Consider the following 16,389-nt stretch of genomic DNA (forward strand, 5'->3'; position numbering starts at 1 on the left):
TCCGAACTTTTTCTCCCTTACCTTCTCCTTCCCCAAGATAGCAAGCAATCTGATATAAATTATACATGAACAATCATTTTAAACATTTCCATATTTGTCATGTTGTAAAAGAAAAATCAGAACAAAAAAGAAAAAAGCAAACAGTGACCAAAAAAGGTGAAAATAGGATGTTTGGATCTGCATTCAGTCTCCATAGTTCTCCCTTTGGAAATGAATGGTATTTTATTGGCATGATCAACATAATTCTTTCAGTACTCAGAGAAATAGTGTGAGCTTGGTCACTTGATGTCATTGAGGACAGTTAGGTGTGTGTGTGATATTAACCATATCTCTTATGGAAATCTCTAGATTTCAATTCCTTGTTAAATAGTAGCCCTCCTCCCCTCCTAACCTAAACATTATGCTCCTCAGTAAAGAAAAAGCTAAAAAGTTGAGTACCTTTTTTCATTATTTTGTCTGTTTAAGGAGCAGGCCTATTGCTATTAGCATAGCTTGCTAAGTTCTTTTTGAACTGAGAACCTCAAACATTTTCTGGACTTGAGTTTTCCTGATATTCTTAGTAGACTATGCCATTGTTTACTGTTTATCCTCTTGTTTCTCATTCATACATATTTGTCTATATAAAAATGTTGCTTAGTTGATGTGCCCCAAAGTACCTTATCTAGATTGTTTCCCCTTCTTGGGAAAACAGTCCACCAGTAACTAAACTGAAGTGGGATTATCAAGTATCCCTAGTACAATATGAAGTCAAGAAGAGGTTGCAGCATGCGGAATCAAATTGAGAAAGGAGAGAAAAGGAGGAGAGTGGGAGCCAAGAAAGAGCTTTGGTCACCCAGTAGCATTCACCAGAGTAGGAAGATCCTTTACCTCGTATACTAGTAAAGATAACTGTTGTACATCATTGCTTCTTAATAGTGAATCCCAGGCAAAATTTTCACTACTACACAAAATTAGTAATAGACTACAGTTTTAAAGGAGGGGTGATATTCAACACAGGTGATGAATACAAACAGATTACATTCAAGGATTGTAAAAGAAGGTGTTATTTTGTGGTATTGGGGAAATTTGTTAGCAACATAGAATGAGGAGATGGTATTTAAGCCAGACAATAAAGGATATAAGAACATATGAGGGAGTAGGAGCATAATTCAGGCCCAAGAAACAGCTTAAATACTCTTGTCTTTGGTCCCAGCATGTCTTTGGCACTTGCCTGGAAAAAAATGAAAATCTGAAAGGTTTGTCATATTAGCCATATATTTTATGGAAACTGTTCACTGAGTTTGTTTCTGACCTTGTTGGCCAGTGGAAAGTTTTAAGAAAATTAGAAGATTGCATGGCAATGGATCTGGGTAAAAAAGCCTTTTAAATTCATTAGACATTTGTGATCTATTATATCATGGATATTTCATGCTCTCTCAGATTTTTGGATTTTCTTTATTCCACTGAAGTTGAAAATTTGATCCAAAAGCATATTCACCTGAATAAATTTCATACATCTTTTTCATAGAACTTCTACTCTTATTTCTCACTCAATTCTAAAAGGCTAGGTTATTTAATTTTAGGAGGGAGGAAGATTGCCAGGAGAGGGCTCATTGTCACTGGTAACTCTTAAGAGAAGAGGCAAATGCTACCATTAAAAAAAAAAAAAAAAAAGGTAGTCATTAAGGAATAGGCAAACCGTTTTCTGTTATTTAATAGCTCCTGTCAAGATGCTGTAATCATGATCCTGGAGTCAACAAAGAAATTTATGTTTATTCTAGGTTTGACAGTGAAATGCATTTTTTTTTTAGAACTATTCCATCAAAAATAATTAAAATCATTTCCCTCACTTTAGGAGTGAGGTTCATCTAGAAATTTTCCTTACATGAAACACATTGTTCCCCAAGGATGGCAGATTAAGGAGACGTAACTAAATGTTTCTAGAGAACAATGAAAAATCTGGGATTCTTTCAAGCATACTAGCTCTGTGAAACAGATTAATTATTTTAACCAAATGCTGACTAGCCACCAAGGATTATCTAAGGATAACTAATTTTTAAATTGTGAAAGGTGTAGCTAAACTAAGGCTTCATTACCTTCCATTCTTTCAGGGAAGATTTTAGTTTATGCTATAAAAAGTTGTGCTATCCTCATTCTTCCTCTGAAAACTCCCATGTGTACATACTCTCCATTATTAGGGCATATTATATGCAGAATTTTAGTCTTAGCTGTTTTATGCATGGCCCAGTAGAAAGATTATTGGATCTCAAGTCAGAGGACCTGGGTACAAAACTTACATCCATTATTTTCTAAGCAGAGTGATCTTGGGTAAGTCACCTAAATTCTTTGAGATTTGTTTTCCTTTATCTGTACAGGAAAGGGGTTTACCTTCCCTTCCACTATGTCTACTCTCACATGGGAGCTAAGTATGATGACCACAAAATGAAAAATGGAGCGATGTGGGAGTTGCCTTTTGAATATCACCATGGGGTAAATAGACCCAAACAAACGGTATCTTCCCTATCTTCTCTGTTTCTTTATCTTATCATGGCCGAGTGCTGTCTCAAGGCATAAGAACACATGAAATGGAAAGCAGGAACATTTTGAGTATAGAGGGTTGTACTGGAGTGTTTTTATAGTGTTTCAGCCAAATTTTCAGTAAGGCTAAAATGAATGAAATGATTGTTTCTGTCTTGTGTTACTAGCCAATTATTAAAATTGGGGAGACCTCAGCTTTTTTTCCTTGTTCTATTTTTTTGTACATTCCCTTAAGGATAGGATTGATGGTCTCCTTCTTTGGGATATTGCTACTCCATCCAATTAATTCAGACTTGCATAGAAGATATAAGATTCTTTGTCCAGATTCTTCTAGGCTGGGGTGTGGGGAGAGTCTGGATTTAGGGATAGCCTCTCTGGCTATCCTTATGACAAAATGTCCCTCTCAACCCCTCACTGGAGTGAGCTCACTTCTCTTTGTAAAATCCACCTCTCTAATTGTTAACCAGAGTTGATTACTACTCTCAGGAAGACCCTTCTTCCAAGGGCATATAATAAGCTGTGAGCCCATTGCCATGAGGGTCTTTGGCATTTGAGATGTCACTGACCTATTAAAAATGCTAGTATTATTAATAAAGTGACTAATTATCCAGAAATTATGTCTTGAATTTTTTAAACATCCCACTTGAGAATCAGGTACCCCATTTCCAAATGAAAATCAGGATACATTTCAAAGTAATATATAAATTATTGTGGCACCCATCATCTAGGACTTCATAAACTTTTTTCCACTCATGACTCTTTTTTGTCAGAGAAATTTTTACATGACTCCACATATGTAAAATAGGTATAAAAATCAAACATTTACCGATAATAAATCATGATTTCATGACTGCCGCATTCAGTTATGCAACTCCATATGGGACATGACTTACAGTTTAAGAAGCTTTAATCTATACCACCAGTCTCCTATGAAACAATTGTTCTCTATACTTTAATTAGCGCTTTAAAGTTTATAACTGCTTTACATGTTTATCTCATTTGATCCTTACTACAACCCTATAGATTCTGTTACCCTAATATATCCCCTTGGCAGATGGAAACAAATCCAAGATCATACAACTACAGTGTCTGAGGCAGAGATTTGAATTCAGGTCTTCATAAACTTGTCCAACATTCTTCCTACTGTGCTACCTAGTGCATCACACTTTTGAAAATAGTATGTTATATTTTCCTCTAAACACAACAAAACTGAATTTTCAACTTAGTTGTATGACTGGGAATTTCATTGTAAAATTTGGCAGATAATATTACTGTCCCCAAACTTCATTATATGGACATTCCATTAGAAGTAGTTAGGAAAATGCTAGCTTTTAATAAATATAGAATCAGAATCTGTGATTTCACTCATAAAAGGGAATACCCTGTGCCAATATTGATGGGCACCTTTTTTTTTTTTGCAACACATAAATATATTCTTAGAGAGGGCAGCTAGATGGTGCAATGAACACTGTGAGGCCTGAAGTCTGAAGACATATTCATGAGTTCAAATACGTCTTCACATTTATCTGTTTGCCTCAGTTTCTCATCTATAAGATGAAACAGAAAACGAAACTGCAAACCATTCTTGGTATCTCTGTCAAGAAAACCCCAAAGGGTGTCATAAAGAGATGTTCTAACATGAATGAAAAGCAACAATCTTAGAAACTTGTCTAGAACAGAAGTGTCGAAAGTGTGGCCTATAACACTCCCAAGTACTGCCCAAATCAGATTAAAATGTAATTTGGAAATATTTAACAAAATAAACAAAAATACAATAAAACAGATATTATTAACATGTAGTTTTCTAAGTCAATCTGCAGTTGCAGGAATCCTTATTATTGGATTCTATAGCTTTGAACACCAAAGGCCTACAACAATGAAATGTTAAATAACTTGCTCATTGTCATACCATCAGGAGGTGTCAGAAGCAGAACTCACAACCAAGTCTTGCTGGCTTCAGACATGTAACAATGCCTCTTCCACAAATTATAATTTTAAAAATCACAAGATTATAGAATTGAAGCAGAAAGGGACCCTAGACTCCATCTGGCCAAATTCTTTCATTTTAGAGATGAAAAAAAAATGAGGGTTAGAAGTTGAGTCAACAGTCACACTTATAGTTAGAGACAGATGTAAGATATGAACTCAAGTTTTCTGGATTCTGGGTACAATACTGACTCCACTTTTATCCACTGTGCCTTATTAATCCTTCCTGATATTGCATGCTGGTGGATATTATCCCTTAATATTTGAAAGAATCCCTTTCTATAACATAGGTATTCTATCTAATTCTAAAAAGAATGCATTAGCTGGGTAGAGGGTTGGGTTAGGATGAAGAACTTTAATTCCAATAGCAAGATTTTATGTCTTGTGATGTTTAAAAAAATCCAAGAGATGTAATTTCTGGATAATTAGTCATTTTATTAATAATACTAACATTTTAAATAAAAGATCAGTGACATTCTTGAATGCTAAAGACCCTCATGACAGCAAGCTCACAGCAAATATGCCCTTGGAAGAGGGTGTCCCTAAAGATGACACTTTATAAAGAGAAATAAGATTACTCCAATGAGGACCTGAAAGGGACATCAAGTCACTTTTGGCCAGAGAGGATCTCCCTAAATATAGATCCCCTCTCTTTCCCCTTGGGCAATCTAGATAAAGAACCTATAGACTCCCAACCAAGTCTGAGTTAATTGGGTGGAATAGTAATACCCAAAAGAGGAGAATATTAATCCTATCTTCCATCAGTTCTGTCTTTGAGAGGTTGAATAAGGAAATAGGACAGGTAAGAAAAACTGGGTTCTCCTTAATTTTAACAATTGGCTATTAATATGAGAGAGAAATTTCTCATAATAATCAAAAATCTCTGTTTTATAAAATAGACAAATGAAGAAACAACAATGATTTTTGAGCAAATGGGTGTTATGGTCAAAAAAAGTTTTTCTAAGTTCTCATTTTAATAAAGTAAAATCCTGTCAGTTCTAAATTCTAAAAGAATAAACCCTGGTAACTGACAATGTGAATTCAAGAACTAAAACTTAACTATCAAGGATATAAATGTTTTAAAAATGCTCTCTATTTTCCTATCCTATCCTTAGCTTAAGCTAAGGAAAATAAATATGATTTACCTGTTTTCTTGATAACTGAAGGTCATTAGTATGAACACAAGTTATTTTATTGGGCTTTGATGTAGTGATGGCCCCAGATTACTGAATTTTTTTGTTTTTATATTTTTTTATGTACCAGGAGTTGCCTTCAGCATGGTACATGGATCCTTTATGGATAAGAGGATAAAATGAGGATCTCAGGGAACAGGATTTGTGATCTCTAAGAATGGAAGAAATACATTAAATACATTAAATAAATTATACACATAGATTAAATCAAGGAACTTTCCAAGAATCAAATTAAAGTGCCTTAAAAAAAATCTCCTCTACCCTGTCACTTCATGCTACCATTGCTATACCAATTTCTATTGGATTGTCCTGATGCTTCTAAATTGTGTTTTACTCTCTTTTGTTAGCTATGTTATTGGAATGTGTGTAAAGTTAGAGTTAATAGGTACTGAGTGAGGTCTGGAGGGACTCTCATAAAGTACATGAGCTTTCACACATCGATTTTGAGATCTCCTTTGACTGGCTTCTTTCTACCTTTCTAGTCATCTTACACCATATATCTCTACACATTCTCTGTGTGATGGTCTGCTCACTGTTGCTCACACATGACTCCATCTCCTGACTAAACATTTATATTGGTTCTTTCCTATACCTGCAACTCTTTCCTTTTTCATCTCTGGCTCCTGGCTCCCCAGACTTCCTCCAAGTCTCAGCTAAAATCCTACCTTCTTTAAGAAGCATTTTATACTCCTCAATCTTTGTGTCTTCCTTCTGAAACTGACTTCATTTTTTCCCACCTATTTCTTGTTTGTATAAAGTTGTTTGCATGTTGTTATCTGAATTACACTTTGAGCTCCTTGGACAAGAACTGTTTTTGTTGTTCTTTATTTGCCTTTCCTTATATCCTCAACACTTAGCACAGTGCCCAGCACATTGAAGCAGCTTAATAAATAATATTTGATTGACTGAGTAACTATTTGGAGGCTTTGGTTGATTTCTTTATTAATTCTTAACTATGTGTAGGATAACTGAGATAATTAAACAGCTATTCTACCATATTCTGGGTATGCAATAGCATCAAACATCACCAAATATCCAACTATTTAATTTTACTAAAATCCATGACTTATACAATACACTCATGCTCTTGTAATATTTAATATACAAAGCAAACCAAACAAAAAACCCCAAGTACTTATTCCAGGACAAAAACTGACACAAAAGAACTGTTTAAACTGAAATAACAATTTTATATTAGTTAATTATTTCATCTCAATACCCACATTTCCAAAACCCAATTAATGACATTTTTCTTTTGATGGAAGGCATTTTTTAAAATTTGTGGTAGAAAAAAATCTTTTCTAGTTCCATACTTTTTTAGAGGTGGGATGTTACCATTTTGATATTTCAAGCTTTCTGGATCACAGAATGTTAAGTAGAAAGGTCATCTATCCTCACTATTGATCACTGTATATCCTCACTATAAGATCCCTAACAAGAAGAAACTAACCTTCCCTTAATGTGTTTGGAAACTCACTACCAAGTTTTCGGACAACAAAGTTTAGCTTGTTAGGAAATTTTTCCTTGCATTAAGCCAGAAATTTGCCTCTGTGAAGCTTCCATTCATTGCTCCTTATCCTGCCTTCTGAGGCCAAACAAAGCAAATCTAATCCCTCTTCCACATACCAACATCTTTGAAGACAGTTTTTCTGTCCTTCCTCAGATTTCTCTTCTGCAGGCTAAACATTCATTTCTTTAACTGATCCTCAGAAGGTATGGTTCTGATTCTCTTTAGCCTGCTCACCCTAGTTGTGCTCTAGTTTGTCTGGGTTCCTCCTAGAGTGTGGCATCTGTAACCCAACACAACCCTTCAGATGAGAGTCTGACCAGGGCAGAATATGGTGGGATTCAAATCTCCGTCCTACTGGACACTAGGTTCACTGTTAATACATTCAAAGATTTGTTGTTGCTCAGTCATTTTTCATTCATGTCCAGCTCTTTTTGACCTTGTTTGGGGTTTTCTTAGTAGAGATAAGGCATTTACATTTTGTGACAGCTATATCACGCTGCTGACTTTTATTGAGGTTGCAGGTTATCACAATCCCGAGATTCCCTTCATTGGTTCTTACCTGCCTTTCTGACATTAAAGCCTCTGTATAAGATGGGGAAGGATTTCTGCTACCATTTTTCCAGACATAGTAATCTAATTATTTTTGGATTTTTTCCCCTTTGATTTAGGAAAAGAGTGGGAAGAGGTTATGTGAAAACTGATTATAGTGTAGGGTGACAAAGCAATTAATAAGTATTCATTCCAGGTTTAGCTACAAATAAACACTTGAACAGTTTTATCTTTGAACCTCTTATGTTTTGTACCACAATAATCCAGGAACATTCATAGTTGACTGAATTTGTATGTAAATTAGGGTGCTATAATTGGATTTCTAATTGCTATTTTTCAAAACTGAAGTAATAAAGCAATAATGAGGAGGAAACTAGGTGACTAAATAGATAAGAGCACTGGGCGTGGAATTAGGAAGTCTCATCTTCTTGAGTTCAAATCCAACCTCAGACACTTAATAGCTGTGTGACAGGTCACTCAGCTCTGTTTGCCTCACTGAACAAATCACTTAACTCTGTTTGCCTTAGTTTGCTCATCTGTAAAATGACCTGGAGAAGGAAATGGCTAACCACTCCGATATCTCTGCCAAACAAAACAAAACAAACAAACAAAAAAACCAAAAAAACTCCAACCAACTTAAAATGGGATCAAACACAATTGAAGGGATTGAACAACAATAACAATAATAATGACTGCTGCCTCTGTAGCTCTTTCAGCTTTATAAGGTGTTTTATATTCATTAGCTTCTGATCCTCTACAACAATCCTGTGAGAGAATTGGTATTCTTGTCCCCATTTTACAGATGAATTCATTGAGGCTCAGTGGCTTATCTATAGTCTGGCTTTTGAGAAAGAATAATGAAGCTGACCTGGAATTATCATTAATGGAAAAATAACACAAAGCAGGAATGCTTACCTATTTCTGTGTGTCAAGGATCCCATTTGGCAGTCTGGTGAAACCTATAGAACTTTTTTCAGAATAATGTTTTAAAAATACATAAGATAGTATTACAAAGGAAGCCTTATATTGAAAAAGAGTTATCATTTTTTAAAAAAGTTTATAGACCTTAGGTAAAAAAAACCCTGGAACAGAGGGACCCCAAACCATGTTTATTTCTATTAAAATACTGATTGTTTCAAAACACACAGCACTTTCTGGCTAAATTCATCAAATTTCCTATTTCTGATAATTTATTAAAGGCTTAATTGGCTATCTCTTGGGAATTAAAGGATTAATAATTGGAATATTTGTGTTGGGTACATTTTCCTATCTTGTAACATTAACTACTTTGCAGAGTTCTGCCACACTTAAATTTAATTCATGACCAATTCAAGAATTATTCCATGATAGGGTCCTCTTCAAGAATGAAGGATGAGCAAGAACAAGAGTACTTGATGAAAATGATATGGATAAAATGGAAATTAGTCTTGCTTTACTAATTATGTTAAGGCTGGTAGACTTGGTAGAGAACCATATAGAGCTGAAAGAAATATAAACCCTTTCATATGTGTGTGCTTAAGTGAATATGTACATGTATATATGTGAGAAAGAGGAAAGGAAGGGATGGAAGGAGGGAGAGAAAGTGTGTTCATCATTGGAATCATGGTGGATTTAAAAAAATGGATACCCAATAACTTAGAAGCATTGAAAGAGGAAACTGATTTTATGTCCATCCTCAAATGAAGCCAAGCTTTCCTTAGAGAGAATTTTTTTTTTTTTAATGTGGAATTTGAAAGTGTTATTTTCATGATTTGGGGATTTGCATACCAGGGTCAAGGTTCAAAATTGAGAAGTCTACTGTTTCTATATCATTGTAGAGACTAAATCTGCCCAGTGAGAGGATGCCAAGGAAGACTTAAAGCCTAAGGATTTTTATGTTGTTAGATCTTTTCCAAACTAGAATAATGCCCATATTTACAGCCTAATTTAGTAGACATGAACTACAGATCACCATACTACTAGATAGATAGATGTGAAGCACATTAAGCACATTAAGAAGTAAGAACAAAGTATTTGAGAATACATGGGAGAGAGAAAGAAAAACAATTCATGGGATCATGGATTAAAATTAAAAGGGACCTTAGAAGTCAATTAATCCAACACCTTCATCTTACAGATCAGGAAACAGAGACCCACAAAGAGGAAGTCCATTAACCAAAGTCACATAGATAGTATATATGTGGTAGAGTTGGGATTTGAAATAGGTCCTATATCTCCAAGTTCAGCAAAAAAGTTCAGGATTTATTTTTCTTTCTGTCTGTGTCTCTGTCTGTATCTCGAACTATCTCTGCCTGCCTGCCTGTCTGTCTCTTTTCTTTTTTCTTTTTTCATCCTGCATGCTTAACCTAGGCTTTATCTGTCTGCTTGTAGTATCTTATACAGCTAGATGGTGTAGTGGATAAGAACAATAGACTTAGAGTTAAGTGGACCCCAGTTCGATCCTCAGATAATTACTAGCTATGTGGGTTTGGCAAGTCACTTAATATTTATTTGCCTGCCTCAGTTTTCTCAGCTATCAAATATGGATAAAAATAGCCCATACTCACAGGTTCATTGTGAAGAGCAATAATTATAAAGCTCAAATTTAAAGCACTACATTGATGCTGTTATTATCACTGTAAATTATTATTATCTCATCCTTTTGACCTAGTGGTCAAGTGGAATCTCTGCAAAGTTGAAGTAAGAGGCAGTTCCTGCCCTCAGAAACCTTCCATTCTGCTCAATTAAAGGACCAGGGGATCAATCACATATTAAATAAGAGCTGGAAGGGACCAAAGAAGCCATTTAGTCTAATTCCTTCATTTTACAGATCAGAAAATCACCTTAAGAAAGAGAAAGGCACTATGCTAGTTATCGTGAATATAAAGGAAGGAAATCAACATTTTCTTACTTATATGGCATGCACTGTGCACTTTACAAATATTATAACTGGTCCTCACAGCAACCCTGGGAAGTATTACAGATAAGGAAACAGAAGTGGTGACTTGGCCAGGTTCATACTACCAGGAAGACCAGAATTGAACTTGGGTCTTCCTGACTCCAGGCCCAGCCTCCATCTGCTATGTCACCAAAATGAAAGCGGTTTCAAACTCCCTCAAGGAGTTTCCATTCTAGAAAATACCACAGATTTAGAGCAGGGAAAGGTCTTAGAGACCACATGGCCCAAACATTCCATTTTACAGTAGAAGAGCCCAGGGAATGACTTGCTGTAGATCAGACAAATGGTATCAGAGCTCAGATAGCGTGAGGGGAGGGGAGGGTATGAAGGATGAGGATACAGTGATGCTGGGCAGGGACAACCATGATCAGTGTCTTGGGGAAGAAGTTAGAATCAGTTGAAATCTATATTTGAACTCCATTCTCCACCCCTCCCCCCATATGTACTTATGAGCTGTGTGATCTTGAACAAGTCATCTAACCACTGTCTGCTTTACTTTTTTCATCTGTAAAATAGGGATCACAATAGCCCCAACCTCACAAAGTAATTCTGAAGATCAAATGAGATAATTACAAAGCACAGTGCCTGCAATAGAAATTGCAGCTATTTTTCTAATAACGGCTTTTTATTTTTTATTTTCAAAATATTTGCAAAGATAGTTTTAAACATTCACCCTTGTAAAACTTTGTGTTCCAAATTTTCTCCCTCCTTTCCCTCCACTCCTCTCCCCATACAGCAAGTAATACGATATAGGTTAAATGTGTGCAATTCTTCTAAACATATTTACACATTTACCATGCTACACAAGAGAAAAATTATTGCTATTATTATTATAGAGATACATATATATTATCTATTTGAAGGATTACCTTGTGAAAGACTAGAATTGCTCTGTTTAGCCCTAGAGGACAGAGCCAGAGTCAGTGGGAGTAAGTTACAGAAAAGTTCAAGGTAGGGGAAGATGCCTAAATGGAAGACTGGCTTGTTGGGGGAAGGAAGGAAGGATTCTTCCCCTCCCCCACCTCCTCCTCCCACCTCCCACTCATTGCTGGGGATGTTGGGGGTTGGGGATGCTTGTTTGTTGAGCCTCTGAAGTCCCTTCCAGTTCTGTTTTTCTGTGATTCTGACATACACGCAAATAACCATTATGCTAAATAGAACACAGGACTGTTGGCATTTAATATTTGCCAAAGCTGAACAAATCAGTGTGGGACAGAAGTCAATTTTAAAGTCATGGTCTGGAGAACAAAGCAGCACGTGACTATTGAGGGACCTCCAGCAGTCACTCAGCACCATTCCCTGCCTTTAAGTGGGATTAGAACACCAAGGCTTAGTCATACTCTGGAAAGAAATGGAGCCATTTTAGTTGACAGGTGGCTAAATAAATGTCCTTTGCTCAAAACAAAGACAGCCCCTAAGACAAGGAGATGTGGAAACCGTAACTAGGAGAGAGAACAGCTGAGCATTGAAATATAGAATCAGTTATAACCATGCTTGTAACAGTAGCAGGTTTATATTACAAGACCTTTGAGAAGTTTCCTAGTTTCCAAACCAAACTCTATCCTTCAGCAGGCTCCAGTTGTGTTAATTTACTATCCAAGTACTATTTGGTTGTGAAATCCTTGAAGCTTTGGTATAGATTAATCCCCAGAATAGTTAACCAAGGGATATGGTATATTCTCCCTCTTCTCTATGTTTTTATAACCAAATATGAATGGATGGATGAAAAACATTTATTAAGTACTTACTTTGTATCAAATACAATACCAAATGATGACTCAGTCCCCACCATTTGTAAGGCACAATGCTTAGTACTATACTGGATCATAAGTATAAAACATGGTCTTTGCCTTTAAAGAATTTACAGTCTAGGTGGGGAAAAGAGGCATAAAAATATATGTTCAGCATGACACAGTGAGTAGAGAGTCAGCTGCAAAGCCAGAAAAACCTGGCTCTGGCAGAGTTTCATGGGAGAGAGAAAGAAAGACAATTCATGGAATCATGGATTAAAGCTAGAAGGGACTTTAGAAGTCAACTAATCCATAAAACTCTAGAAAGTCTTATCCAGAGTCACACAATTAATATGCGTCAAAGACAGATCTGAAGTCTTCCTGATGCCATCCCCTCTATCTACGCTGCCTCTCGCATGAATTTTTAGTACAGATAACCCCCTATTTCTCCACTTAAGCCCAGAACACCATTTGCTGAGGGGCTCCTTCACTCCTAGCTCATCGAACTCTCTAATAATCTTTATCTCCTCACCCACCTTCCCCCCCACCCATCCAAAATTTCTTTTCTGAGACCCAACTGCCTAGACTGCTATCCCATGGGATCCTATCCATATCCCCATATTCTAGGTACTTTCTAGTTACTGGATCCCCCATCCCTTTTCAGCTTTCTTTTATGTATTGTCCTTCCTCTTTTAAACTGTAAACTTCTTTGGGGGACTACCTTTTTCTTATTTGTATCCCCAAGACTTAGAAAAGAGCCTGTTGTATTCATTATTGTTCAGTCATTTCAGCCATGTCAGAGTCTTGGTGACCCCATTTGGGGTCATCTGACATCAGATTCGAATTTGGGAAGATACCCTCTTGACTCCACGGGCAGCACTCTATCCACTGTGCTACCTACCTGTCCACTTAACGTATTGTAAACCCTTAACAAAAGTTCTTTCCTCTCAATTTCTCTCCTACCTTACCAGTAGCTTTGCCTAGGGACATATCCTCCTTTTACTCTCCTCACTCTTACTTTCTGGCTCTTCTTTATGTATTATATTCTTCCTCTTGAATGTAAATTTTCTGAGGACTGGGATTATCTTGCTTGTTTGTATTTGATTGCCTTAAAATGGTGGTTGGTATGTAGTAACTGCATCAGTAATATTTTATCTATTTAAAAATTACTACCCAAGACCTCATTATGGTATACTCTGATAACATTCATATCCTGGCTCCACTCTTTCAGAATGTTCAACCTATATTTCAAGGAACTAGAGTACCATGAGGGGTCTTTGGGATATCTTCTCTATGCCATTGGATAAAGTTCCACATACTGCTCTCCTCATTTGTTTTGCAGTTGAGTTCTAGTGCTCTTTATTCAATTTAACCATTTAACATCAGACAGCTTTTACAAAGGAGTATTGACTTCAAAGAAAGATCAAGAACAAACATAAAATGTTTTATCCAGTGCTTCTGAGGCATGCTATCCCCTACACAATCTCAGTCTTTGGAGGAATAAACTGAGAACTTAGCTCAGTTCTTGCCATTGGTTCCACCAAGTTCATACCCACAGTTGTCATTACTGTTGGATGAATTCTTCCACTGGATGGGAGTTATGAGGGTCACTCCCAAAGGTCATTCTATTCTTTGAAGCATTGATGGTGGTCTGGCTGTCATACCTGACCTGGATTACAACTCCCAGATTCTTGTGGTTCACTCTGCTGTGTTTGGAGACTCCACTTCCAGCATCTATAATAGAAAATAATGAATGAAAAAGAAAAGGATTCAGTTACCTTTATTGGGGATCCATATTGTCTCAGAAAGAAAGAAGGCCTCCATTATCACGTTAGCTATCATGAGCAAAAGGGTTACTGAGCTACCCCAGATATGCCTGCAGTAAAAGAGACAGCTGAAGTTAACCCAATCGTTTTTGAAGACTCACAGTCCCAGATATGCAGTCTGGAAAAAAAAGATTCTTCTCAACCATGTGATAAGCCAAGTGCAAGCAGTTACAAAATGTCCACACCTGCTCTAGTCTTTCCAGACAGATTATCCTGATTCTCCCAGAAGTAGCCTCTGCGGTTTCTTCCAGATGAAGAGACATCCTCTGAGGAAGATGATGTGCCAGACCTCCATTACAGAATGGAGGTGATTGAGTTTCCAAAGGTAGAAGCTTTCCCAAAGAGTTTTCCCAAGAACTGTGAGTGCAGACTCTGTGATGAATAGCATGCCTTTCACACAAGGGCCAGCCTAATGGTCTAGAGAGGTACCTCACCTGATTGACTCCAGTGTCTATATTTCTAATTTCTTAATCCAGAATGAAGGATTAGGAGTCATTGCAACTGCTGAGTACTATCTATTTTGCTTCAGTCAGGTGTCTACACACGAGACTGATTGTGGAGAAAGCTCAAAGTTATGGATCCCTAAATATTCTTCATTTACCATTTGTTCTCATCATAACTTGTTCTAACAGTTATGAAGGAGACTGAAGCAGGCATTGTAGACCTACTTAAAGGTTTGGTCAGAGACACAAGGTCATCTACTGTATCTCAGGCCATCACCAGTTATCCTGACTTTTGTCTTGCCACTCATTTTTGATGACTTTGTGCAATTCTGCCTTGCTTTAAATCCAATTCATGCACAAAGAATCAAGAAATCCATCCCATGATGTGATTAGCTCTACAAAAATGAAGGATCATCACCACCAACAGTAGCCACTGGCTATTCAGTTTAGTTTCAACTCCACTCCATTTCCCTATGTTTACTAACTAAGTGACTCTGGGCAAGTCACTTACCCATCAGGTTTCTTCATCTGTAAAATAGGGATCATAATAATAATGCCTACCTCACTGGATTGTTATGAGGACCAAGTGAAATAACACGTCAAGTCTTTGTAAATTTTAGAGTGCTATATAAAACCTAATTATCACAAACCTCCCAGGATAAACTCTTCATCGGAAATGCATCATCATTGAAATTGCTTCATCTTTGTTGTTCATATACTTTTTATTACTTATCAATTGGGGAATGGCTTATATTCTTATCAATCTGATTCAGTTCACTATATATTCTATTTCATTGACTACAACACTGCCACTGTGCACAGCTATTCATAATATATTCTAGAAATGGGGCCTTTATAAGAAACACTCATAGCCTCCCTTTATAGAGGGCTCAAAATCTTAGCCATCTTTTTCTTTGCCACTAGCTATTGTGGTTGGTTTATACTCCACCATCATCATTATAATGCTCCCATGCTGGGTATTCTCTAGTACTGAATCCTCCCTTTTTCAGCTTCCTTTTGAGTTTTCTTTCCCCATTAAATTTTAAACTTCTTGAGGACAGGTATTATTTTTTTTTCTTCTTTGTATCCCCAGTGCTTAGCACAGTGTCTGGAATATAGTAGGCTCTTACTAATGTTTATTGTATCATATCATATCATTTCATATCTTATTGCAGCATATCCAAGTAACCATCTAACACAGTGGTTCTCAAACTTTTGTTTTTAGTATCTTTATCCTATTAAAAATTATTGAGGATCTCTCCAAAATGTTTTTGTTTATTTGGATTATATAGACATTTACCATATTGGAAATAAAAACTATTTTTGAATTTGTAGACCCTCTAAAAGAGTTTCAGAGATCCCAGGATTCTCTAGACCATACTTTGAGAACCACTGATCTAACACATACTTGTACCTTGGATGCCATTTATAATAATAATAATAATAATAATAATAAAAGGCCAAACCAAATTCATACTATTCATTGCTAAATTGAGTCTTGAATTTTTTTTCCCATGGTCCTACAAGTGGATTCATTTTGAATCCCTCCCAACTCTAGATGGATGACAGCTAAATAGTGAGTCTGCTTTTCTCCTCAGGAATGCCCAGAAGAGGCTGAAATGGAGTTGGCAAGAAAATTTCTCCAAAGAGTCTTCTGGTTAAAACTTCCCTTTCTTTTTTCTTTCTTTCTTTCTCTT

Source organism: Antechinus flavipes, chromosome 6 (genome assembly GCF_016432865.1).
Source record: "Antechinus flavipes isolate AdamAnt ecotype Samford, QLD, Australia chromosome 6, AdamAnt_v2, whole genome shotgun sequence".
In the NCBI taxonomy this organism is placed as follows: Eukaryota; Metazoa; Chordata; class Mammalia; order Dasyuromorphia; family Dasyuridae; genus Antechinus; species Antechinus flavipes.